The sequence below is a fragment of the Monodelphis domestica genome, chromosome 2, assembly GCF_027887165.1.
Source record: "Monodelphis domestica isolate mMonDom1 chromosome 2, mMonDom1.pri, whole genome shotgun sequence".
NCBI lineage: Eukaryota > Metazoa > Chordata > Mammalia > Didelphimorphia > Didelphidae > Monodelphis > Monodelphis domestica.
The window spans coordinates 181,872,074-181,897,430 of NC_077228.1; the positions used below are offsets into that span (position 1 = coordinate 181,872,074).

The 25,357-nt window shown below is 43.0% G+C and overlaps 1 protein-coding gene across 8 annotated transcripts in view; it reads left to right on the forward strand.

Moving 5' to 3' along the window:
* The window catches only part of CUEDC1 (CUE domain containing 1), a 133,570-nt gene that overhangs the window by 18,750 nt on the left and 89,463 nt on the right, over window positions 1-25,357 (forward strand). For 4 of the 8 annotated variants that reach the window (XM_056816513.1, XM_056816509.1, XM_056816507.1 and 1 more), the window contains one exon: window positions 19,530-19,581. The exons of the other annotated variants lie outside the window; for them this stretch is intronic. The gene's annotated coding sequence lies outside the window, so the exon portion shown is untranslated. The remainder of the gene's footprint in view (window positions 1-19,529; window positions 19,582-25,357) is intronic. 8 annotated transcript variants of the gene reach the window in all.

Consider the following 25,357-nt stretch of genomic DNA (forward strand, 5'->3'; position numbering starts at 1 on the left):
GTAAGATCTTCTGAGATGCTTTAGTCAAGTGAATTCTGGTCTTTTCTCCTTGAACCCCTAAACTGGACACCAGTGAAGTTTTGTGAACTTGAGATCTCAAAGGGAACTTGACTTAAAGTAAAATGCATGAATAACAAAGCTTGCTTTGGAGGCAAATACAAAAATTCACACAAAACAGTAAGTGATGACTGTGACAAGTGAGGGCCACCAAGTACTTGCTCCTGTCACCAGTAATTCATCTATCTTAGTATCAATACTAAATATAGGTTCCAAGGCAGAAGACTGGTAAGGGCTAGACAACTGGGGCTAAGTGACTTGTCCAGGTAAGAAGTATCTGAGGCCAGATCTGAACCCAGGCTATCCTGTCTCCTGGCTTGGCTTTCTATCCCTGAGCCATATAGCTGGCCCACCAGTAACACTTTGAAAGGAGCACTGGTTGATTGCCATGACCAGATCATCATCATCATCATCATCATCATCATCATCATCATCATCAACTCCAAGCAGGTAGCCAAACCAAATGCCACTAAAACCATTTACCTGTTGGTTTTAGCTGGTCCTGGGATGCTTGGCACAGCCTTTCCTTTCTCACAATACATGCACTCTCTTTTTATGTTCTTAACTTACTTTCCCCAAAAGTGCCCAGGAGGGAAGTAAAGATGGCTTGGCTATTGCTTTAATGCTCTTGGCAGTGGTCTGGTCAACAAGTCAACAAGTCCACTGAAAGGAGGAAGTGCTTTGTGACTTTCATTCATGAGAACATGTGGGACAGTGGAAAGAACAATGGTATCTAGGGCCAGAGACATGGGTTCAAATCCTGCCTCTGACACCTACAACCTTTAGAAAAGTTATTCTTTCAGGGCCTCAGTAATCTTTATCTGTGAAGTGAGAGGGATTGACCTTTTGACCAAATCCATTATCCCATGATCCTCATTTGTCATTTCCAAGAGGGAGGCACTGTGATACTGTGCAAATACTGCTGACTCAAGTCAGAGGAAATGGATTCAAATCTCAAGTCGTTCACTTATCACCTGGGATATGGGACAAGTAACTTAACCTACTTGAGTCTCATTTCCCTTATCGATACAAGGAGGGAGGTGACCTAGATTGACTCGGAGGTTCTCTCCAAGTCTAGATCTATGGTTGCTATGGGTGTGCCTCCCTATTCCATGACATATTTATCTGAGAAGTTGAGGAATTCTTTGTCTTGGAGACTTTCTTGATCTTTATATGAGGTTGGGAACCAGTACCTTAGAGAAACTTTCTGTGGATCCCCTCTGAATATGATCCAGATATATTAGACCGTTCCCATAAAAAGTGGTGTAGATCAGAAGTATTAGACTCATGACGACCCAAACCAGATCAAGATGTCATTGGGAAATATTAAACAAAATAAATAAAAATACAAAAAGACAGATATTACATTTAAAACTAAGTCAAAGTGCAGTCCCTAGGAATCCTTATGTATGGTTCAGTGGTCCTTTTTTGATTTGGACCCCATTGGTCAAATGATGGGGATTCCTATGGTCACTATCTCTCTAAGCTCTCTCTTTGACCTCACTGCACATAGACTCCACAACATTTGCATTTATTTCTCTTTAGTTTCCCTTTACTCGCCACCTTTACACAATTGCCATCATAGCCATAGGGCTTAAAGTTAGAAGGGACCTTAGAAACCATTTAGTCCTGTGCCCTTGTTTTACTCAAGAATTAATTGAGGTCCACAAAGGCTAAGTGTCTTGTCCAAGATTTGGACCCATTTTCTCCAACTTCAAACTTGGTACTTTTTCTCTGATGCTATGCTGCTTCCCTATATATTCCACCCCTCCCAAGCCCTTCCTGTTTGGAGAAGCCTTGGGGACATCTACCTCCTCCCAGTTAATTAAAAATTTATTTTATTGATGCCTTTGGTTTTACCTCAAATCATTTGTGAATATAGTACTACTTTCCTTCCAACTGAATTCTCTTATTAAACAAAGGAGAAACAGTTGGGGGTAGGGAACCCAACACTATGACAAAATCTGACAATATTGGCAGTCTTTTATCTTTGTACTCTGCTGAGAGGAAGATTTGTTTAATTATCTGTTCTAGAGGACCAAGTCTGTTTATTATAATTATTCGGTTTTATTTCCTTTTCCTTTACATAATTGAAATTGTATATATTTTTTCCTGGGGTCTGTATCATTCCCTTTATTCTTTATCAGTTCACACAAGTCTTCCTGTATTTCCCTTACTTGCACATATTCATCATTTCCTAGAGGCAGTATATACAGTAATTTTAGAGTGTCAGAGATAGGATTTGAACCTGGGTTTCTGACACTAGAACCCACAGCTTTTCTCACTGTCCCATTGCCTGCCTCCTTCCTCTGATGAATGAGGATCACCAAGTACTTCTTGAATTCAGTTGATTTTGGGGTGTAGTGGAACAGAGAACTGACCTTAAAGCCATTAAGACATGAGTTCAGATCCCACAATGACTCATACCAGCAAGTCACCCTCTTAGGGCTCTAGACAACTCTCTAGGCAACAGAGATTCTTAACCTTTTAGTGTGTCCTGGACCCCTTTGCTAATATCTGGCAAAGCCTATAGACTCCTTCCTTGAATAATACTTTTATTATAAAAATACACATATACAATATAGAGAATTACAAAGAAAACCACTTATATTGCAATACAGTTATCAAAATACTTTTTTTTGAAGTTCATAGATTCCAGGTTAAGGGCCCCTGCTCTAAGACTATAAATTATAATACAGTTACTGATCTGTGTTGATTGATAAAGGGAGTTTCTTAACCTCAGAGTTCCCTACATGAATGGAATCACAAATGTAATTTCTTACTGAAAAATAAGATTCAATTAAATTCCACTATTATGTCTTGTATCCATTCAACTTTAAAACAAACAAACAACCATCACCTTACTTTCAAATTCACTAACAACTTTAAAGCAGAAGTGTAATTGGTTGGCAAATAGAGTTAAGAGACTTGCCCAGGGTCACATAGCTAGGAAGTGTTTGAGGTTAGATTTGAATTCAGGTCCTCTGGATTCTAGGCCTGACTCTATCCATTGTGTTGCCTAGCTCCCCCCTTATTGAACTTTTGAAGTGTGTGGGAGATTGCCCTTTTTTTTTTCCTTTGGTGTATGAGCATCCATCATGGTAGGAGTTGGCAGTGGGAGTTAGAAGGGCAGAAGAGAGTTAGGGGTTTGAGAATTTTCATGCAGGGATAGACCAAGTGACAGGCCATCTATTGCAGAGAAAGGGAAGTTCTGTTTGAGGTGGTGAACAGTTGAGCTATGTCACTCCTTGACTTCCCTGATCTCAGTCTCCTCATCGATAAGAGGAGGTTGGGTCAGATGGTGTTTTGAGATCCCTTCAGTTCAGTATCTATGATCTCTTTTTTTGGCTGCTGCTTCAGTTTGTTTGGTTGGTTTTTTGCCATCTTGACTTGCTAGTAGGGTGATGCTCTGTACTCTTCTTTTCTCAGAGGCTGCTTGAAGAAGGCTTTCTCCCCCTTGTTCTCTGCCAAGGGAAACACTTTCCTGTGGCTGGAGGTCACTGCCAAAGTAAGGGCTCACTTGTCCTGATACCAGGATACACTGAGTTGCTAGAATCTCCTTATCTTTCCTTCCCCATGTTTTAACTTTGCCAAGTGCTCTCTGTGTCCAGTCTGGAGTTGCTAGTTTCTTTTGCTACTGTTTTTACAAAATGTGTGTGTGTGTGTGTGTGTGTGTGTGTGTGTGAGAGAGAGAGAGAGAGAGAGAAAGAGAGAGAGAGAGAGAGAGAGAGAGAGAGAGAGAGAGAGAGAGAGAGAGAGAGAGAGAGAGAGCGCGAGCGCGAGCGCCTGTGGGCAACAATGTAACCTGTGAGAGCCCTTACATTACAGAGAGCTAAGGAACTTCCATTGCCAATTTAACTCTGAGTTAAATGGACTTGGGTCTCCAGAGGAGAGTATTTTGGTTTTCTTCTGAGATTCAGTTGGAAGGAAGAACTAAAGGAGAATTCTGGTTAAATTACATCATCTTTACTCCTGGGGTGCCATGTATGTGTGTGTATAAGGGGAGGGGAGAATCCCCCTTTCTTTTATATATATATATATTTTTTTTTTTCCTGTTGTAAATGCCTCAATCCAGTCCCTGGCTTCATTTGGTGTTTGGGATTTGAGAAATCTGCCTCCAGCAAGGTAATTAAATTAGGAATTTTTAGGAAATGACATCCTGAGCATCTTAGAGAGGTGAGAAAATGATATGGATGATACCAAGGAAATCTTGGTAGAATCAAAGGATTTGTGCCTTGGCATGCCATAGGACAGTGGCCAGGGAAGAAGGGGACAAGGCCAACTATGGGCACTGACTGGGACTGTTACAGACAAGGTTCAGTTATGACATTTAGGCTGCCTCATTATTGCTTATGTATGTTAGAAAACTGTGTGAGGTATGTGTATGTATGTGTATATGTTTTTAGTGCCCCAAGTGGGCATATATGAAGGAAATATTGTATTAAGATTACAGAAATCCCTGGGAGTTAGAAGATGTGAGTTTTAGCTCAGGTTCTGTATGTGATATAGAACAGGTTTGGGCTTCATCTCCTTCTGTTTCCTCTTCAATCTCATTGAGGGGACTCAGGACACAGCAGAATATGGAGCTCTTTGAGCTCTAAATCTGCGATTCTATGATCCCTTGATCATCTGTCAAAAAGGGATTGAGAATCAATATTTGCTTTAAAGGTCCTTTTTGACCCAAATATATTCTTATATGAAAGTTTGTGTATGTGGGTTTTAGGGACCCATCCAGAGCCATAGCTTCAGGATGAGTGTGTGTGTGTGTGTGTGTGTGTGTGTGTGTGTGTGTGTGTGTGTGTGTGTGTAGAAGGGATTAGGGACAAATCACAGTGTGGCTACCCTAATCCCCTGACATGCATGTATGTACAGGTGACATTCAGGTGAATTTAACCTCGAGGCTTTAAGACACAAAGGGCATGGGTGTAGCCTGAGGGCTGGGAATCTCTAAGATTTTAGGGGGTTTATGCTATCAGGTAGACAACCCTACCTGAAGGTGTGACGTGTGTGTGTGTGTGTGTGTGTGTGTGTGATGTGTATATGGCTTCCCAAAAGACTTAATAAAATGGAAACGATTAAAACTGTACTAAAACTTTTGGAAGAGAGAGCCCATGTATCCGTGTGACACAAACACACCCACATACATGTAATCAGATTTGGCATCAATTGGCTAGGCTGCTGTCCCCCAACCTCCAGGACACTCTTCTTCTTCCTTTCCGCCAAAGTGAAGGGAAGCATCCTCTCTGTCCCCACCCCCAGCCCCCATATATAACATAAAGCCAAGGGCTAATGGTCTTACTGGCCAGATCAGTAAGAAGAATAATCAGGCTTGGCCTCCCAGAATGTGAGAGATTTCATTCACCCCAGAATCCCGTGCGAAGGGTACCAGGCAGCTTCTTTGAAGGCAGTGACAACTCTAGGTTCTATATCAGCCCTCCAGGCTTAGGATAATGAAAGTGCTTCCTGCTGAAGAAACTGGGAGAGAAGATGGGCGGATGAAAAATAAATAAATAAGCCCCCTCTGACCACAGAGCAATTTGCGGACTGAATTATTTAGAGAATGTGCTCGTTATCAGTTCTCTGGGGGAACAGAGCGAGGGAGGAACACGTAGTTAGGCAGGCCTTTGAGTCTGTGTCTGAACATTTCCCCTAAAGTGTGCCTTGGCAAGGAATCCTCCCCAGGCATGTAGAAGGGCTGGGGAGGGAGAGAGGAAGCTCTTTGCAGAGATGAGCTCCCTTCAGAAAGGGGAGGGGGAGAAACATTAGGCTGCCGTCCTCCTCTCCTCCCATCTCTGCTTTGGGTTGTTGGGGTAGAATTCATGGCCGCAGTTTAACCGCTGTCTCCCCAGATTCATCTGGCCGGGCTGAGAGATTAAGACAGAGGTGGTGTGAATGGCAGGTCAGATGAAAAATGCTCTCCCTCCCTCCTGGCTTGATGACTCACCGCTGGACTCTCCCATAATGAATTACATAAATAAATAAATCCCATTAACAGCTGGAACTGTGTTCTGCTCAGGTTGTGCTACTGCCCTGCTGGAGAGGGGGGTGGAGAGCAGGGGGACTGGAAATTTGGGTAAAGGGGGGCAGGGCTGCTTCCTCGGGAGAGTCCCTCCTATCACCCTTCTAACAGGGGAAGCCATGGCATGTTTGTTTCGGAGACCCTTCTCCTGATCCTGCCCCACCTCTGGGACCTGCTCAGAGACCTTTACCTCCCAGCAGCCTTGGTATAGTTCAGAACTTCACAAGCTGAGAGACAGCTTGACCTGCACTTGGGGGAATTAGTACTAATCTGCTTCAGGCCCTGCACACTGGCTAGCATTCTAGCCACAGGATGTTAGAAAGCTCCCTGCCCCACCCTGGCTTCCAGGGCTTGGGGGTGCCGAAAGGGGGGACGACTTCTCTTTGGGTGGTACAGAGGCCTTGGGTACCTGAACTACCACAGGGCCTAAAGTAGATTTCAGGGGCCTTTGAACTCAGGGGAAATTGTTACCATTTTTTCCTTCCATATAATTATTCCTTTTGCAATCCTGTGTTTTATTTTTTGCATTTAAAAACATCCCTTCTGAGAAGAGGTCCTTAGGTTTTACCAGACTGTCAAAGGGAGCCCATGAAACACAAAAAAGGTTAACATCTCCTAGTTTAGGGGCTAGAAAACATTGGGACCTTTTTTATAACTGACCTGGCCCAGGCCTGCCAGAACCAAGCTTGGTCTGGGAGGGGTTGGGGGGAGAGAAGGAAAAAAGCTTGTTGTCATGGCAATCCTTTCCTTTCCCTTCTCTGGGGGTAAATACTTTGCTCTCAAAGCCTGCCTTGTCTCCCTGTGAGGACTTTTCAGTTCAAGCCTGTGGGGCCTTTTCAAATCTGGATTTGGGTGGATTGCTAGGGGGAGGAGGAGAATTAGGAAGGGGCCTTGAAGCTAGGACCGGCCAGAATACTCAGTTTGGGGGTAATTCCCTCAGCCCAGCTTCAGCTAAGGGCCAGAAGAGGCTTAAGGATCAGGAATGTCTCATCTCCAAGCAACAGAGTTTGTTTTTTATCTGGAGGAGGGTAGGGCAGGAAGGAGGAGGGGAAGGAAATAGCTTTCCCCACTTCTCTTCCCCCCCCCCCCCAAAGACTTAAGCTACTTGACAAGTCTCAGTCTGGAAAACCCTGGCTTCTGAACAATTTTAAGAGTGAAACCTAGAGAGAAACAGTGCCTTATCTGAGACTGAGACTGTCTGTGATGATCTTTGGAGTGGGGCTTTACTTCTTCAATTGGTCATGAATAGGAAATAAATTGTCTCAGTTTAAAAGATAAATCTGCATCAGATTTGAGATTACGGAAGAGGACAAAATCTTCCTTTTAATATGTCCAGCATTACCACTATAACGACAATCTGTTAGTAAGGAGAATATTTCCATTTTCTTGTATCTTAGGCCCTGTACTTTGGTTGTTCTCTGTTCCTCAATTCTGGTCTGGAGCTAGTACCATTATAAAAATATGGGAGACAGTATGGCTGTATTCTTTTCATCAATCATTTTATATTCCTATTTTCCTGGTTTAACTTTATTCTGGATCAATTTAAACATGGCTTCCCATCTTTCTCTGATGTCTACATGCTTAACATTTCTTTGAGGAAGTTTGGTGTAAGTTCCCACAGTGTGCCATGGCTCCCACTGAACTCACTGGATGTTCTGGGATAGTTTTAAATGTCAATATAAGTATTTAATAAAGGAAATTTTTAGGTATTTCTTTTGGCCTAGGGGCACTGTTGGAAAAATTACAAGGACACTAAAGGTACATTTTGTAAAGAGAAATTTGGGGAACCTCTAGAGAGTTAGCCTTGAAGCCAGGAAGATTTTAATTCAAGCCCCACCTCTAACAATATTATTGGCTTTGTGACCCTGGGTGAATCACAAACCTCCCAGTGTTCTACAGACACATAACTCTATAAGATGATACTTTATTGGAAAGGGGCCAATCTGCAGTGGTAGCTAGTTTCCTCACCTGATGTTTCTCTACACCAGTGAAATCATAGGTCCAATCCCTAGTTCCCACTTGCCTTAAAGAAGTCTTCACTGGTAGTTCCCTAAATCAGTGAAATAAATCATAGGTCTAGTCTTTATCTCATTTCTTCCTGAGCAACAGTTTCCCATTGAGTTCCAATATTATGGCTTGTTCTCTTTCACCTCTTGATGTAGAGAAGAGGCATCATTCCTGATGGTCCAGATCCTGTCTCAGTCCCTATCCTTTCAAGAGAGGGTTGGAAATGGATATTTGCACCTTATCCCTAAGATGGTCACTTCTTGGAGGGTATTCATAAATTTAAGAGAAGCTAGGAGGAGAATAATGAGCCATTGACCCACTGTTTAAATCTTTTTTTTTTAACCCATTTTTATTGAAAACTGAGAAATCAACCGAGGTAGGACTCTTGTCCACAGGAAAGCTCATTGCAGTCTTAGGTATGGAAAGGAGGGAAAAAGAGTTAGGTAGCCCCAACTCACATCTGTTAATGTTGGCCAGGCCTCTTTACCAGATTGCCAGATGCTCCTTGGCATCCCAGGGGTTGGGAAAGGATCCTAGGCAAAGAGTATGGAAAGGGGCAGATTTCTTGTGATTATAAAGCAGAGGGAACTAGTAGGCATTTGATTAGACTGGAGGTTCCACAGATGATGACACCATCCCCTTTCCTGTCTTATCCCTCTGGGAGCCAGGAGGTGTGAGGCCCAAATAAGTATATATATAAATAGGCTAGGTCCCTGGCCACCCATTGGAAAGTTTCCTCACACTTCAAGGAGGGTGTGAAAGCATGAGGATCCATTCAGAGTTAGAATACTGGCATCAAAAATCAGGTGGCTGGTATATCCCTGGGCCTTCCTAATTGAAAACAGGAGTGATAGAAATTCTTCTCTGACTTAAGTTGCTCAGTTTTTTGTGAAAAGACTTTTTGTCTGGCCCCAAACCTCTTGAAAGTGATGCCATAGCATATTCTGGCTGTATTCTGTGAGAGCAAGGAACTTCATTAACGTTCACTTTTTTTTTGTTTTGTTAGTTATGAAATATTAATTGTATGTCCACTGTGCCACAGAGTACAGTAATCAGGCACCATGGGGAGAGGGAAGATACCAAAGAAAGAAAAGCTGCCCCTCCCTACCTTTCAAGACTTTCTGCTAATGTCTGACTGAAGGAGGGGAGAAGGGAACAGAACAAGTATATACACCCCCCCCCATATGAAAAGTCTATGCAAAAGCCCCCTAAGACATTTCTCTATGTCCTAATAACTCTAGGCCAGGGATGGCAAACCTATGGCATGGGTGCTAAAGATGGCATGAAGATCACTCTTTTAGGCATGTGGCCGATCTCCCCCTCCCACCCTTCCCCCCCCCCCCAAGGCAGAGGGACTTGGGTGGAGCTGCTCCCCTCCCCCTCTCCTCCATGCCTGAGGATATTTTTTCACATCCCAGCCTCTCTTCCCAGAAGCTAATGGGAGCATACAGGGAGTAAGGTAGGTGGCTCACAGGCAGCAGAACTGGAAGGGAGCAGAGTGCTTGGGCTACTCCCCTCCCTCTCTCCACTAAGAACATTCCTCATTTCACCTGCTCCTCTGCTTAGCAACTCAATTGGAGTGCTTTCTTTGTCCTCTATGTGGGGTAAAGGGTGGAGGGTAGGTATACCTGGCACTCAGTGGGGAGGGCAACATGGCACTCAGTCTGGGGGGTGGGGTTGGGGTGGGGCCCGGCACTCTATCTCTAAAAGGTTCACCATCATCGATCTAGGCTATAAGGAACTTCAGTACCTAAAGGTTGAAAGAAAGCTGGAGTAACTGGATAGGGAAGACTTTAGTAAACATTTATTAAGTGCTTACTGTGTGCAGGTTACTATGCTGAGGATATAGATAGAAAAATCAAAGCTTTTGCCTTTGAGGATTTTATATTTTACTGGGGCACCACCATTCAATTCATTTTGAGTAGTTTAGGGGCAAGGGGGGCGGGACATGAATTGGTAAAGAGAGCTAGGGGGCAACTAGGGGATTCAAAAGATAGAATGTCAGGCCTGAAGGCAGGACGCCTCAGGTTCAAATTTGACCTCAGACACTTTTTAGTTGTGTGACCCTGAACAAGTCATTTAATGCTTATTGCCTATCCCTTACTGCTTTTCTGCGTTGGAACCAATATATAGTATTGATTCTAAGAAAGAAGATAAAGGTTTAAAAAAACAGGGAAGTAGGAAAGAGTGGCACAAATACAAGGAATGGTATATATGAAGCAGGCTTGGGAAGTCAGAGTATGACTTGGTTTCTTCCTGGGGATCAGGAGTAGCTTTGGAATTCTGGGGAAAATCTCCAAGTTGCTGACTTGTCTTTCTGATCTAGGTCCCTGATTGGGCCATCTAGAGAAGATAGGACATCTTTTCCTAGGCCGCCTCTTATCCTACCCCATCTTTGTACCCTTTCTCCCAAATCCTTCTTCTATTCTCTCCCTCCCCAACCCATCCCTGTCCTAGAATAGACTCCTCTCGACATCTGTTGAAATCTTTCTCTGCCTGTAACTCCCACCCACCCCATCTCCCATGATGAAAATGTTCTTTCTCAGGTCTCCTATTTCTTTATCTCCCTCTCATTCCACATTGAATGAGCAATTATTAAGTGCTATCAATATTTAAGACAGCTTACATGTTACTAAAGTGTATAGTCTTCCTGGGCAAATCACTTCACTCTGCCTCATTTTCCTCATCTGTAAAATGAACTGGAGAAGGAAATGGTAAACTACTCCAATGTCTTTGTCAAGAAAATCCTAAATGAGGGGGCAGCTGGGTAGCACAGTGGATTGAGAGTTAAGCCTAGAGATGGGAGGTCCTAGGTTCAAATCTGACCTCAGACACTTCCCAGCTGTGTGACCCTGGGCAAGTCACTTGACCCCCATTGCCCAGCCCTTACCACTCTTCTGCCTTGGAGCCAATACACAGTATTGACTCCAAGATGGAAGGTAAGGGTTTAAAAAAAAAAAGAAAATCCTAAATGGGGTCACAAAGAGTTGGACTTGACTGAAATGATTAAGTCAACAACAATAATATTATTCTTAAAGTGCCTTTCTCCTGAGTATGCCTCCAATTTATATATATAAATAAATTTATATATACAATCTACTTTGTACATAGTTATATACACGTTGTCTCCCCCTTAAGAACAGAGACTGTTCAGTTTTTCAGTTTTTCCTTTCTCAGCCTCCCTAGCATCTGGGCCTGGTATGTTGTGGGCACTTAATAAATGTTTGTTGACTGACTTACAAGCACTGAATTCTATATTTGTGTTCTTCCTGCTCTCCTGACCCCCAAACATCATGACTTCTTTTAATTCTAGAGTGCTTTAAGATTTACAAAGAACTTACTTCATGCCTGCCCTATGAGGTAGGTAATACAGATATTATTCACATTTTAAAAATGAAACAACTGAGGACCAGAGACGTTTAGCAACATACCCAAAGTTACACAGCTAATAAATGTCAGGGCCGAAACTCATACCTAGATCTCATAAATTCCAGTCCATTATTTCTCTTGTATGCTAGAAGGCAAGGACTGTTTCCTTTTGTCTTCATATCTCTGACATCTAGCACAGTGCCAGGCACATAGCAGGCTCTTAAAAAAAAACAAAACCTGCCTTCTGTCTTAGAATTGATACTGAGTACCTGATCCAAGACTAAGAGGAAGGGCTAGGCAACTGGGGTTAAATGACTTGCCCAGGGTTAGATTTGAACACAGGACCTCCTGACTCCAGGTCTGGCTGTCAATCCACTGAGCCACCTAGCTGCCCCCATTGTAGGCTCTTATTACATGCTTATAGGATGATTGATTAAGAGCAGGGCTTGTGTCCTGGCTCTTTGTATCCTCAGTGCCCGACACAGTGCCTTTGCTCTCCCAAGTCACTTAGTGTCTGTTGAATTATTGAAGCAGGGGGCCAGTGGCAAGAGTCACCACCTAACTTAATCAATTCTACTTCTCCCTTGGGTTTACTCCTCATTTGTCTCTCCCAGCTAAATCTCCCAACATCTATGAATATGTGAAAAACACTGCTAATGAACTGACTTTCCCATTTATCTTCTGGCTCCAGAGACAAGCAGGAAAGGAGAACTAGGTAGCCCTTTGCCTTGCTTGGATTAACAGCTTCCCAGCTATGTTATACTATTTAAAAAACAATCCAGAACAAACCCCCTACCTTCTGTCTTAGAATTGATACTGAGTATTGGTTCCAAGAAAGAAGAATGATAAGGGCTCTACAATTGGGGTAAGGTGACTTGTCCATGGTCACACACCTAGGAATTGTTTGAGGCCAAATTTGAATCCAGGACCTCCCATCTCCAGACCTGGAGCTCTATTCACTGAATCAACTAGCTGCCCCCTTCTCCATCTCTCATACATTAAACTCCCTTTATATAATAGGAAGAAGAAAAAGGATCTTGTCTAAGGTGTCCCTCTAATTAATGGGAGGGACAGGGTCCTAACTTATTTATCAGAGGGAGATCATGGGATCATTGATCCAGAATGGAAGAGATCTCAGAGACCAATGAGTCCAACCTCCTTATTTTACAAGTGAGGGAACTGAGACCCCAAAAGATTAAGAAACTTGCTCAAGATCACACAACACAGGCAATAAGTATCAGAGGTTGTATTCAAGCTCAGATTATTTGACTCCAGAGCCTTAGTTCCTTTCACAGGTCAGTGCCCTCTCCAAGCTTAGAAACAAAGAAGAACCTTCTGATTGTCCAGACAAGAGAAGCAGTGACCTGCTGGACACTGTGGAATCTTCACCTCAAGAATGACTCAACCGTTGCATCCTTTGCACCTCGGATTCTAGGGTTTTGTAGAATACTTTCCCTTCTGAGACCTTTTGGGAAAAATGTTTTTCAAAAATGCTCTACAAGGGGGCAGCTGGGTAGCTCAGTGGATTGAGAGCTAGCCCTAGAGACGGGAGGTCCTAGGTTCAAATCTGGCCTCAGACACTTCCCAGCTGTGTGACCCTGGGCAAGTCACTTGACCCCCATTGCCTAGCCCTTACCACTCTTCTGCCTTGGAGCCAATACACAGTATTGACTCCAAGAAGGAAGGTAAGGGTTTAAAAAAAATGCTCTACAAATGCTAGAGTATTGTGGATATAAAGGAGTCGTGTCTGGAAAGGCCACTCCTTGCCCACCAGATGTTGGGGCCTGGAAAGTTCAAGTGAGTTCTCTAACCAGTCATGTCCAATGGGCACAGCACCCTTTCTCTTCCCTTTGGATGTCTGCAAACCATTATGAAATGTTTTCCTTTTCTGGAGCTTTGCCAGGACTGTGGGACCCAAAGGACTGGCTGAATTCACAGCTGCCTCTTTGAAAAGTTACTTCTGGAGGCCTTAGTTTATTATTGGGGACCAGAACCTTTCAGGTACATCTTTGTCTTGCCTCACAGCCCAGCCCTAAAGAAGCTGAAACTGTCCTTAGCTTTATCTTTTTTAATTCCTCACCCCCTTCTGCCAGAAAGAGAACCTTGGATTCAAGAGGACCTGTGTTTGAATCCTAGCTTAAATTCTTACTGGATGTATGATCCTGGATAAGTCACTTAATCTCCTTCAGTTTCTAGTTCCTTCTCTGTAAAATAGGGATAGTTTGACCTCCAGAAGTTGTTGTCAGGGGCTGATAAGGAGAACTTCGCACCTCTTAAAGCATTATATAAATGTCAGCTATCATGATGATCAATTATAAAGCCCAAGAGAATTTCAAAGGTCTTTCTTTTCTTGGTTTGTTTTGAGAGGTTATTATATGGCTGTTGTGATTGTTTTTAAACCTTTACCTTTTGCTTTAGTATCAATTTTAATACAGAAGAGTGGCAAGGGCTAGGCAATTGAGGTCTAATGACTTGCCCAAGGTCACACAGGTAGGAAGGATTTGAGGCCAATTTTGAACATTTGGTTTTGGGGTGGGTTGGAGCTTGAGAGGAGAATGGTAGAGAACATAATTCGAATATTCTTATCCTTTATCTTCATTACCATTAGCTTTTGAAACTGATGATGGCAGATATATTCTAGGGAAGACCCCAGTTATTGGATCTACATTGACCCCAAAAGTCCATTTAAATAGGCCTGGGACAGCAACTATTATTTCCTCCATTATGTTTAGTATTTTGATGTTAGTTGTGCCTTCTAGTATATGTAGATCCACTGATTGCTTTTTTTTTTTAAGCCTTACCTTACCTTCTTTCTTAGAATCAATACTAAATATTGGTTCCAAGGCAGAAGAGCAGTAAGGGCTAGGCAATGGGGGTGAAGTGAGTTTCTAAGGGTTGTACAGCTATGAAGTGTCTGAGGCCAGATTTGAACCCGGGACCTCCAGTCTCCAGGACTTTCTCTATCCACTGAGCTACTTGTTGGCTTCAATCCATTGACTGTTAGAATGAGCAGGGACTTTAGAGAACAGTTAACCCTCTTATCCCACAGAGGAGAAAAAGGAGAGGAAGGGAAGGGAAGACAAGCCAATGTGCCAATCACTATGCTAACTGACAGTGACACAAATACAAGCAAAAAGCATTCAAAGTAGAAGTGACATGGCTAAGGTCACAACTAGTCATTGGTAGAGCCAGAATCGCAACTCAGGACCTAGATTAGAGGTCCAGCATTTTGTCTGTTCAACATTAAAAAGCATGTATCAGGCACCTACTCTATTGTGCCATCATTATGTGCCTACAGCATTCAGGCACTGTGTCAGGTGCTGGAGTTAAAAAGACAAAATTTAAGTAGTCTGTGCTCTTGAGGTGCTTTTACTCTACTGGGAGGAGGGGTGTGTAGATGGAGAGGGAACAACATGCACAATAAATAAAATTATATAAGCTATGGACTTACAGAAAATCTATCCAAAGTAACTTTGGAAAGGGGGGAGAGGACATGGGGACCTTTGAGCTGAGCTCTGAAGGTTTCTGAAAGGCAGAGGTAAAGAGGGGATTCGTTCAAAGCCTGGGAAATAGCTGGCATCAAGGTCTGGAGCCAGAAGATGGAATGTTTTATTGTGGACGAGAGTAAGTTGTCAGCTTTGGGGAACAACTGAGCCATTGCTCAGATTGCCTGGGAAATCTAGACTGGAGCTAGATCATGAAGGTGTTTAAAGAACAAACTGAGGAGGTTTTAAAAGATTAATATTATTTTATCTTTGGCTTTAGAAAGTCACTGAAATTTCTTGAACAAGGGAGTGACATGATTATGCTTTAGGATTGTCATTTTGGCATCTATGTGGCTTGGAAATTGGGAGAGACTTAAGGCAGGGAGATTTATTAAGAGGCTATTGAAGGGTTGGCTCAGTGGATTGAGAGCCAGGTCTAGAGACAGGAGGTCCTGGGTTCATATCTGTCCTTAGACAACTGTGTGACCCTGGGCCAGTCACTTAACACTGTTTGTCTTGTCCTTACCCTTCTGTTGTTACTAAGCAGAAAGTAAGGGTTTTAAAAAAGGATATTAAAATAAATTGAAGCAAGAGTTAATGAGGGATTGACTAGTGTGGTGTAGATTGAATGGAAAGAATAGACTGATGTGAAAGATTTTGTGGGGGATCAAGTGAACAAGATTGACAACTGATTGGATGTGAGAGGTAATTAATAATGAAAGGTTGAGGATAATGATTGAATTTAGGAATCTGGGTTACAGAAGGGGTGGTGGAACCCTTGACAGAAATAGAAAAGTTAAGAAGAGAGGTGGGTTTGAGGGAAAATATGTATGAGTTTTGTTTGGATGCTCTGAATTTGAGATGACTGTGCATATCTAAGTGGAAATGTCTAGCAACTAATTGTAATGCAGGACTGAAGATTAGGAGAGAGGTAAGGGTAATCATCTGGGTTTGGGAATTGTCTGCCTAGAGGTGATAATTGAATTTTGGGGAGCCAATGAGGTTACTGAGGGAGCCCCACCATAGTGCTCTTGGCGTATATACTTAGACATAAGGGCAAGACATAGATGCCAATCTAGCAAAAAGAGACTAAGAAGTAATAAACAGACAGGTAGGAAAATCAGGAGAGAGCAGCATTGGGGAACAGAGAGAATCTAAAAGGAAGGGGATGATTATGTGTGCCAAATGCTATAGAGAAGTCAGAAGGACCTAAGACTAGGCCAGTGGGGTTAGCAATGAAGAGATTGCTCATAACCTTGAAGAGTATGCTTTCATTTGGATAGTGGGATCAGAAACTCAGTGGAGGCATCAAATACAGACTTTTTTCCCTCATAAGAGTGGCTCTGAAAGTAAGGAAGGAGAAATATGATATGATAGCTTGAGGGGATGGCAGGGTCAAGTGAAAAAAAATTTAAAGTTGTGCAAGATCTGGACATGTATATACACAGAAGGAAAAGAGCCAGCAGATAAATGGAGATTAAATAATAATTGCTAAGATTTACCTAGAGCTTTAAAGTTTAGCTCTTTACACATATCATCTAACTGATCATCAGGACATTTCTGTAAGAGAATAGCTAGCATTTATATAGAACTTTAAGGTTTGCAAAGAGATATGCTTATCTCATTTGATCCTTACAACAACCTGTAGAGTAGGTGCTGTTATGATCCTCATTTTATAGATGAGGAAGCTGAGGAGGACAGAAGGTCCCTATTTTACAGATGATTATTATTTCCAATTTTACAGATGAAGATCATACAGATAGGGACTGTCAGAGTGAGAATATGAATTTAGTTAGTCTTGACTCCAAGTGGATTCATCACTATATTCACTCTGTTGCCTACCATCAATCATACAATCATAAATCAATTTATGATTGGAGGGGGAACCTTGGAGGGCAGTTTACAATTGGAGGGGCAAGTTAGTGGGGTGGGGGTTAAGGGCATGAGTAGAAGGGTTGGCCTTGGGTATAGGAGAAGATCAAAGACTAGAACAGGTGTTCTTAACTTGGGATCCTAGAATTTGTTTCAAAAACATATTTTAATAATTAGATGTTAATGGAATTGTTTTCTTTGTAGTGCTATGGTTTTTATTTTATGTGTTTAAAAATCATCATTCTGAGAAGGGATTCATAAACTTCTTCCGACTGACAAAGGGGTCCCTGACAAAAAAAAAAAAAGAATCCAATTACCTCCTGTATTTTGCCCTAGCAAAGGAGGAGTGGGGAATGGCACTAGATTGGAAATCTTGGACAGTATTTAAAGCCTTTAAGATATTACTTTACTATATAGCAGCAAGAAACCCTTGCCCAGGGCTTTAGATATTGACCCATACTGAATCATCTTCCTGGGCAGAGAACAGGGCTGTCCACCTCTCAAAAGCAAAACCAGGTCGGGCTGATGTCTGCACTGGCATGGCGACAACAGCTCAGACTGCTGTTGCTCCCTTTGAGCCTGGTAAAATAGGAACCACCGATTTTCCCCACCTCCGCTGCTGTCCAGCCCAGTGCCCCCTTCCAGTGACCATCCCTGATGCCTTAGCCCTTTACCTCTGGCTTCCATTTTCTTATCTCTCAGTGAGAGGAGGTTGGACATCCCTCTGGTTTTAGACTCCTCCTAAGGATACTGCAGGAAGAAGGACTGCAGGTGCTCATCAGGCTAATTCCTTTTGAATTGCTAAGAACAGACCCCCTGAAGTGCCTCTGGCTGCCGGCGGGGGAACATTCAGGGGCCCTCTGGAATCTGAGTTGCACTTGTTAATTATAATTCTCCATGCTTCCTTGTTGCTTTTGGCTCAAGGGGAGAGGAAGTAAGGGACTCCACTGTGCTACCGAACCTAGGAGCACCAACCTAGATGGCTCTGAGGGAGGAAGGGAGCCTGAGGAGGAATGAGGGAGCTGCATTTTTTCCCTCCCTCATTAACGATGGCTCTCTTGCTCCAATCCCTGCTGCCTCAGCAACCCTTCTCCTTCACAGTTAGCAGGAGTGTTAGAGAGGGTCACAGGGCAGCTGGCAGGGCATCAGGGAAATGCCTCCTTGGGGAGAAGAGGGGCCATTTTCTTTTCCCATCAGCCTCCCCAGGAGGAGGGCAGCGTTCTTTCTTGCCGGCTCCCTCTACATTTTGGTGTAGGATAAGCAGCTTCCAAACCCCCTTCACAGGCCCGAGTTAAAGCTTGGAGCTTCTCGGCTGTAATGTTCAGTCCTAATGACAAGGAGTTAAAGGATTCCAAACAGTTTGCCCCTCACTGGGCCCTTAATTACATTAAAACACAAAAGCAGCACTGCCGGCTGGGTTCTCCTGGTGGATTGAGGAGCCTGTCCTGGGGAACAATCGGGGCTCTGTTCTCATGGCCTGTTTTCCCCCAGCTGCGCCTCCCTTTCATCTCCATCTCTTTCCCAGGGACTCAGGGCTCATTCCCAGGAGGGTGGAATCTCAGTGTTCCAACCTTCCGACTTCTTGCCTGGTTTTGTTAGTTTTGTCCTTTATTCTCTCTTCCCCCTTTTGTTCCCCCCCCCCTTCATTCATTCCTTTCCTCTGTGGTACAAGGGGTCTCAGTACAGTCTAGAGTGAGGCTGATTAACCTGGGGTCTGTGAACTTGTTTAAAAAAATTTTCAGTAACTGTATTTCAATAGCATTGTTCTCTTTTGTATCCCGTGCATTTGGTTTTTATGCATTTAATCTTTGATTGAAGGGCAGAGCTTTTACCCATCTAATACCAAAAGGGCCCATGACATAAAAAAAAAAGAAAATGCAGGAACTCTGATCTAGAACCTAAGGTTCAATTTCATTCCCTCTTTCCTAAATCAACTCTATTGTTTATTTGTTCCTTGTGGGCACTGCTAGGATCCTGAAACAAAGTATATGGTGGTGAGTGGGTGAATAAAAATAATCTGTGCTACTTTGCTACTTTGTTTTTACTTCTAACTTGCATGTTATTCACTTATAATCAAATGTCAGCCTCCCTCTCCCCCAGTCATGCTTACTTTTCTCCAAGTGCCTCATTTAAGCCCCTGCTGTGTCAGATGGAGTTGGTTAAAGTCTGATAGACTGTTTTCTATCAAGATGAAGTGCTAGGTCAGTGATGAAATAGATTTCCTCCTTTTCTAGCATATCTTTCCAAATCAAGAACCCTTTGTTCAGGGAGAAAGGAAGCAATGGCAATAAAGGACTTTTTTTTTTTTGCGTTTAGACAGTTTCTGGATGAAAATGCCATCTGACCCAGTAGGGATGGCTGAAGTCTTCTCTTGGCAGTCATCAAGAACACATAACTTCCAGTGAGAGCAAACTTGAGCTCCTGTCCATAAATGAGCAAGTGGCCTGTTCTGATTTGGGGGTGGAGTGTCCCTGTGTGGGCTTTTGTTTTTGAAATACCCCATTAATCTGGGCCATCCACAGGAGAGTGCTAAATTATTAGACTAAAGGAGACCAAGGGATCATTTCTCATTTACCTCCCTTCTCCCCCCAATCTTATTGCTGACAGGTAAAAATACCTGAATGCTTCTTGGTAGCTGGCTTTGGGCAGTCCTCCCTCTCACCTACTCCATCTCATTTTGTGGAATTCACTCCCTTTTTTCTCTGCCTCTCTTCCTTTAGGGCTCAGTTCAGGTGTCATTCACTCCAGTGAACCTTCATGGATTCCCTCTAGGTAAGAGAGTTCACTCTTTCCCTAGATTTTCTAAGAGCATTTTGTCTCTCTTTGGTCCATCATTTCCTTCCCTGAACTGTAATGCTTTTTTGGTGAACAAAGAATATCATTCCCAAGAAACTATAAGCTCTTTGGGGACAGGGATAGTGCAGTTTTCATCTTTCTATTCTCAGTGCTTATCACAGAGCTTTTGCATACAGTAGGTTTTTAATAACTGAATCTCCAGAGGACATTCTGGACCTCCCCGGATGATGTATTTCACTGTCTTCCAACCCCTGTAATACAAGTCACAGTAATAATAATAATAGCCTCCTTGTAGGACTTTCAGGTTTGTAAAGTGCTTTACTTACATTATGTCATTTATCTGATTCTTAGAATCACCCTGAGGTAGGTACGATTACTAGTCCCCATTTTATGGGTGGAAAAATATGGAGAGTATGCCAAGAAGGAGCCTGATCAAGATTAACACGGTTAAAGGCTGAGGCTTCGTTCTGATTTTGAAAATGTCTTCCTGTATGAGGAGTATTTAGTGCTGAAAAGGGTCTTAGAGACCACAGAGTCCAAATGGTCATTTTCTAGCTGTCCCAGAGAGGTTAAATCGCTCCAAAGGGAGGAAGTAGCAAAACAGAGATATGAACCATAGTCTTCTGACATAACTACAACATCCTGCCAGTAACCTCACTTTTGAGGACAATTCATTGCTGTTATACACTTGAGGTAGATTCCTCAGGTTTTTTTCTTTTCTTTTTAAATTTTTAAAATTTAAAATAATTTCTTTTTATTGTCATGCATAAACACTTCCATACTAGTCATTGTTGTAAGAGCACATTCATACATGAACTCATAGAAAGAGCTAGAGCCAGGGCAGCCTGGGAGAAGCTAGTTGGGGACATTTAGATTCCAGTTCTCTGGAGGAAGTCTTTGTGGTTCTATAGTCATGCAAGCCCTCCAGGGAGACATATGTATCCGGTGCCCTGTGGCCCCAGGAGATGAGGGAACCAGATGGCCCTAGAGATGGCAGCAGACAGAAGGAACAGTAGAAGAGCATCTCAGAGTTGCTGGGCCAAGCTGAGAACTTCTAGGAATTTGAGCCATGCAGCTGGGGAATGGTGGTAGAAGATTCAGAAGGCCATGGAGGACTTCCTGAGAAAGAGGAGTAATTTCTGGATCAAGGCTCCTTCAGGGAAGAGGAAAAAGGAATTCCTGGACCAACCTGAAGCCAGAGTCAAGGGGTGATGAGGATAAGTTCCATCATTCAGAAGAACTTGATTGGTGACATCTATTTAGGAAATGAGGGCTCGTTTACTTAGATTGCAACAAAGTTTTTGATAAAGTGCTTTTCTGGTGGAGAAAATATAGAGGTATGGATTAGATGATAATGTAACCAGGTAAATTAGAATCATTTGGATTTGGAAGGCTAGACCTAAAGATAAATTGTTAACAGTTCAATATCATTGGTCTCTAGTGGAGTACCTCAGGGATCTGTGCTTGACCCTATACTACTTAATCTTTTAGACAGTGACTTAAATAAAAGTATAGATGATAAGCTTATCAAATTTGACACATGTATAGAGTGCCAAACCCAGAGTTGGGAGGCCCTGCGTTCAAATATGGCCTCAGATGCTTCCTAGATGTGTGAACCTGCATAAGTCATACAACCCCATTTGCCTAACCCTTGTCACTCTTCTGCCTTGGAACTGATACTTAGTGTGGATTCTAAGTCAGATAATAAGAGTTAAAAAAAAAAAAGAACCCCTGGTTTCAAATCCAGCCTCAGACACTTACTTGCTGGGTGACCCTGAGCAAGTCATTTAACTTCTGTTTTTGTCAATTTTCTCAACTGTAAAACAGGAAACATAATAGCACCTGCCTCCCAGGATTCTTATAAGGATCAAATGTGATAATATTCGTAAAACATAGTGAGAAGAGAGCTGACCTCTGAATCAATACCCTGGTTTCAAGAACACATGCCAGCACCTAGTAGGTGCTTAAAGAGTTATTTCCTTCCTTGGAAAGTAGAAGCTCACTAGAGAGGAAAGGAGAATTGTTTTGGCTGTTAATGGACTCAGTTGTGAGTCATTTCTGATTAAGTTTTGCCCAGTCAAATAGTCTGCCCTTTACTTGATGTATTGTTAGCCTGAGTGCTTTCATGGGAGTTGAAAGTCCATTTCTCTTTTCTGGAGAGACCTAAACGTGAATTGCATTCTGATAGTGGTCCCCCTTGTCTAAAATGTCTGCTTTGTATAATCCCTGGCTTGATGCAAAATAGAGCTTAAATGTTAAGTTAGAAGTTGTCTTTCCTGAGAAGTTTTCGTCATGCTTTCTCTCTTAAAATTAATTCAGATATACTTAGTTATTGCCTATTTACCCATTGTATTCATTCCCCCACTCCCAAGGATATAAGATCCTCAAGGTCAAAGACTGCTTAGTTTTGGAGTTTGTATCCAGGTGCCTTGCACATAGTAGGTTCTTCACAAATTTTTTAAATTGAATTAAATGTTCACCTAGGAAAACTCTGGATTGGAGCAAAACTCACCAAAATTCTGATGTTCCCAAGTTATATCCCGAGTGGGAAAATAAGTCAAAGAATGATTCCTTAGAGGCCTTCAAGACTGAACCTTTATATAAACTCAGAGCTGTCGATTCTATGCCATGGGTTAAATTTAGAACTGGGAAACTTTTACCTAAGTCATCTGGCAATGATTTAGTAGACTGTTGAAATAGGACCTTCCTTCCCTGTACTGTTTGTTCCTTTTCACCTCCTAATGTAGGAAATCGATCAGGCAGGAGACTTAAAGCCAATCAGCTAGGTGATGCAGAGGGTAGAGTGCTGGACCTGGGTCTACCCAGAGGCTACTAGGTGACTCCATGGATAGAGGGGGGTGGAGTCAGAATCCAGTCCCAGACACTTACTGGCTGGGTGACTTGGGGCAGGTAATTTAGCTTCTGTTTGCCTCTGTTTCCTCATCTGTAAAATGGGAATAATAATATCACATCCCAGGATTGTTGTGAGGTCAAATATCTGTAAAGCATTCTGTGAACCTTAAAGTGCTATGTAAATGCTAGCTAACATTTTATATTATTCTTGCCATGTTGCTTCCTGACTCCAGTTCACAGGGCAATGGGGAAAAAAGGCTCTGGGTGAGTGCCTAGGCTCTTTGGAGCATATTTACTTGCATTGCTAGGCAAATGCTCAAGCTTGGCCCCTTTAATTAATGTTCCTTTGGAGACAGCTGGTGCAGTTCCTTCTCTGTTAACCCCCCACCTTCCTTCCCCCTCATTTGCACATGGCTTAGTGACTGACCTGCCATTCTTGCTCACACTGGTGTTCCCAAGAGGTTCCGAGGGCCCCATATGGTAAAGCTGGTCTCTTTTATGTTCTCCCCATCAGAGTGTGTGTGATATGTAACAAGGAGTCACTGTGTGCTCTGGGGTCTCTGAGGGATGGAAGCCCCCTGAGCCCCAGCTGCCTCCTTGCTTGAGGCCAAGTACTGGACTCAATTGTGTTTCTGTTTGTCATCTATCCTCTTCCATGTCTTGGGAGCCTATTAAAGGGCTAATGGGCTTTCCAGTCTGCACCAGTGGAAAATTAGGCCCTTTGGGAAAGGTATCCTAACAGGGGTGGTTATCCAGGTTGGGGGATGACAGGCACCCCCTGAATGACCTGCACCACAGGCAGTGGGGGCCACAGGCTGCTTTTCATTTCTGCAGACAGCATGCAGCGAGCTTGTTTACCTGTGCTCAGGTGGATTTCCTTCCCTCTGGAGGTCAGAAGGATGGTTCTGTGCCCCCTTTAGAGTGAAGGAGGGATTTATTGGGAGGCATTGTTGTTTGTTGCCTGCCCCAGGAACCTACCCTGAGTTCATGTTTCAATTTCCTTTTTTAGGGATGAGCAGAATGTATATTCTCACATCCTGCTTTTTATTGAAAGCTTCAAATCTTTACAAGCCATCATAGGGTCATCTATGTAGGACTGAAGGAGGCCTCAAAGGCCATCTTTTTGACCCTGTAATTTTACAGATCGGGAAACTGAGGCTTAGGGAGATCAAGTGACTTGCTCAACATCAACATGGGTGGTATCTGGTGGGAGGAAAGGTATAGAAGGCACCATTTTGTTAGACTTTATTGGTCTAATGCTGCTAGTAAGAGACCCAGTATGTGTTGGGGAGAAAAGGGAAAGAGGTAGAGTTGGCTGCAAGCATCCTGTCTTGTCCTGATTGGAAAGCTAGACTCTGATCCTCTCCCCCCAAGCACTTTGGTCTTGAAGATGAAGAAATCAGCTGAAGCCTCTAAGCAGTGTTCTCTCACCAATGGCAGGCTACTGCTGCAGCTTCAGGTAACTTCTTATGGTTCGTCTTTTCCATTCAACAATCATTAAGCACTTACTGCATACTAGGTACTGTGGATACAAAGAAAAATGCAACTTTCTTTACCTGAAGAAGCTTCCATTCTACTGGGGAGAAATAACATGTGCAGAGAGAAGTGAATGCAAAATATATATAAAGTGAGAAAATTTAAAGTAGAAGGTTAATGTGACCCAGTGAGAAGAGAGCTGGTCTCAGAATCAAGAAGTCCTGGGTTCAAACCCATGTCTGATCGAATGACCAAAGACTAGAAGCTATAGAAGAGGTGTCCATCTGCACTGAGGATGTTCCTTATTTTGAACTTTCTACATTCATGTAGAGAACAGCCAAGTGGTCCAGTGAATAGAATACTGGACCTGTAGTCAGGAAGACCTGAGTTCAAATCCACTCACTTACTAGCTGTGTGACCCTGTACAAGTCACTTTACCCTGTTTACCTCAGTTTCCTCACCTGTAAAATGAGCTGGAGAAGGAAATGGCAAACTACTACAGTATCGGTGCCAAGAAAATCCCAAATGTGGTCACACAGAGTCAGAAATGACTAAAAAACAATACCATGTAATTACAGGTCCTATGAAAAATCATGTACATACACACATATGAAGGCACCAGACCAGTGGTTTTGTTGACAATAATAATAATAACTCTTAATTATATAGTACTCTAAGGTTTGTAAAGCACTTTTACAAACATTTCATTGGGTGTATTTATCTATGTACCCAGACATCATACATGTATTTTGTATTTATATATAATTGGAATAAGATGCTTTAATAGCTCTGGGGATCAATGAATTGGTCAACGAGCTTTTATTAAGTGCTTCTCATGTGCCAGGGGATACAAAGAACATAGTCCCTGCTTTTCTCATGTAGGAGGTAATCCTGGCCTGAAGTTGCCTGCGGCATCTCTGGCATGCCTCGTCTGGATTGTGCTTCTAGCCTTTGACTTGGCATTGTGGTTGTGTCCCTACCTCAGCCTCTATTGGGCATCTCCTCCCTTCCCTCCTATTTGCTTCCCAACCTTAGCCAGGAACTTCCTCGTAAAAGGGGGCGGGATGGGAGAACTTATGCTATTTGTACTTTTCTGGGGTCAGAGAAACCAGCAGTGGCCTTACTTCCTGGCAGTCCACCCAGTGGCCCGGCACTGCTGGGGGAGGAGGTTGGTTATTTATGCAGCCTGTGCTCATCAGGGTGCAATGATGAGAAGGACTAGTGTTTACCTAACCTTTACTTCACAACAACTCCGTGTGCTGGGTGGTACAGGGCTGATCACCCCTCATTCTACAGACAAGGAAATGCAGGCTTAGAAAGGTTGGTCATGTAGCTTAGTGAATTTGAATGCATTGGGCTCCAAGTTCAGTACTCTGTCTACCATGATGCCTCTTAATCAGTTCTAACTGCAAGGCAGGAAAGG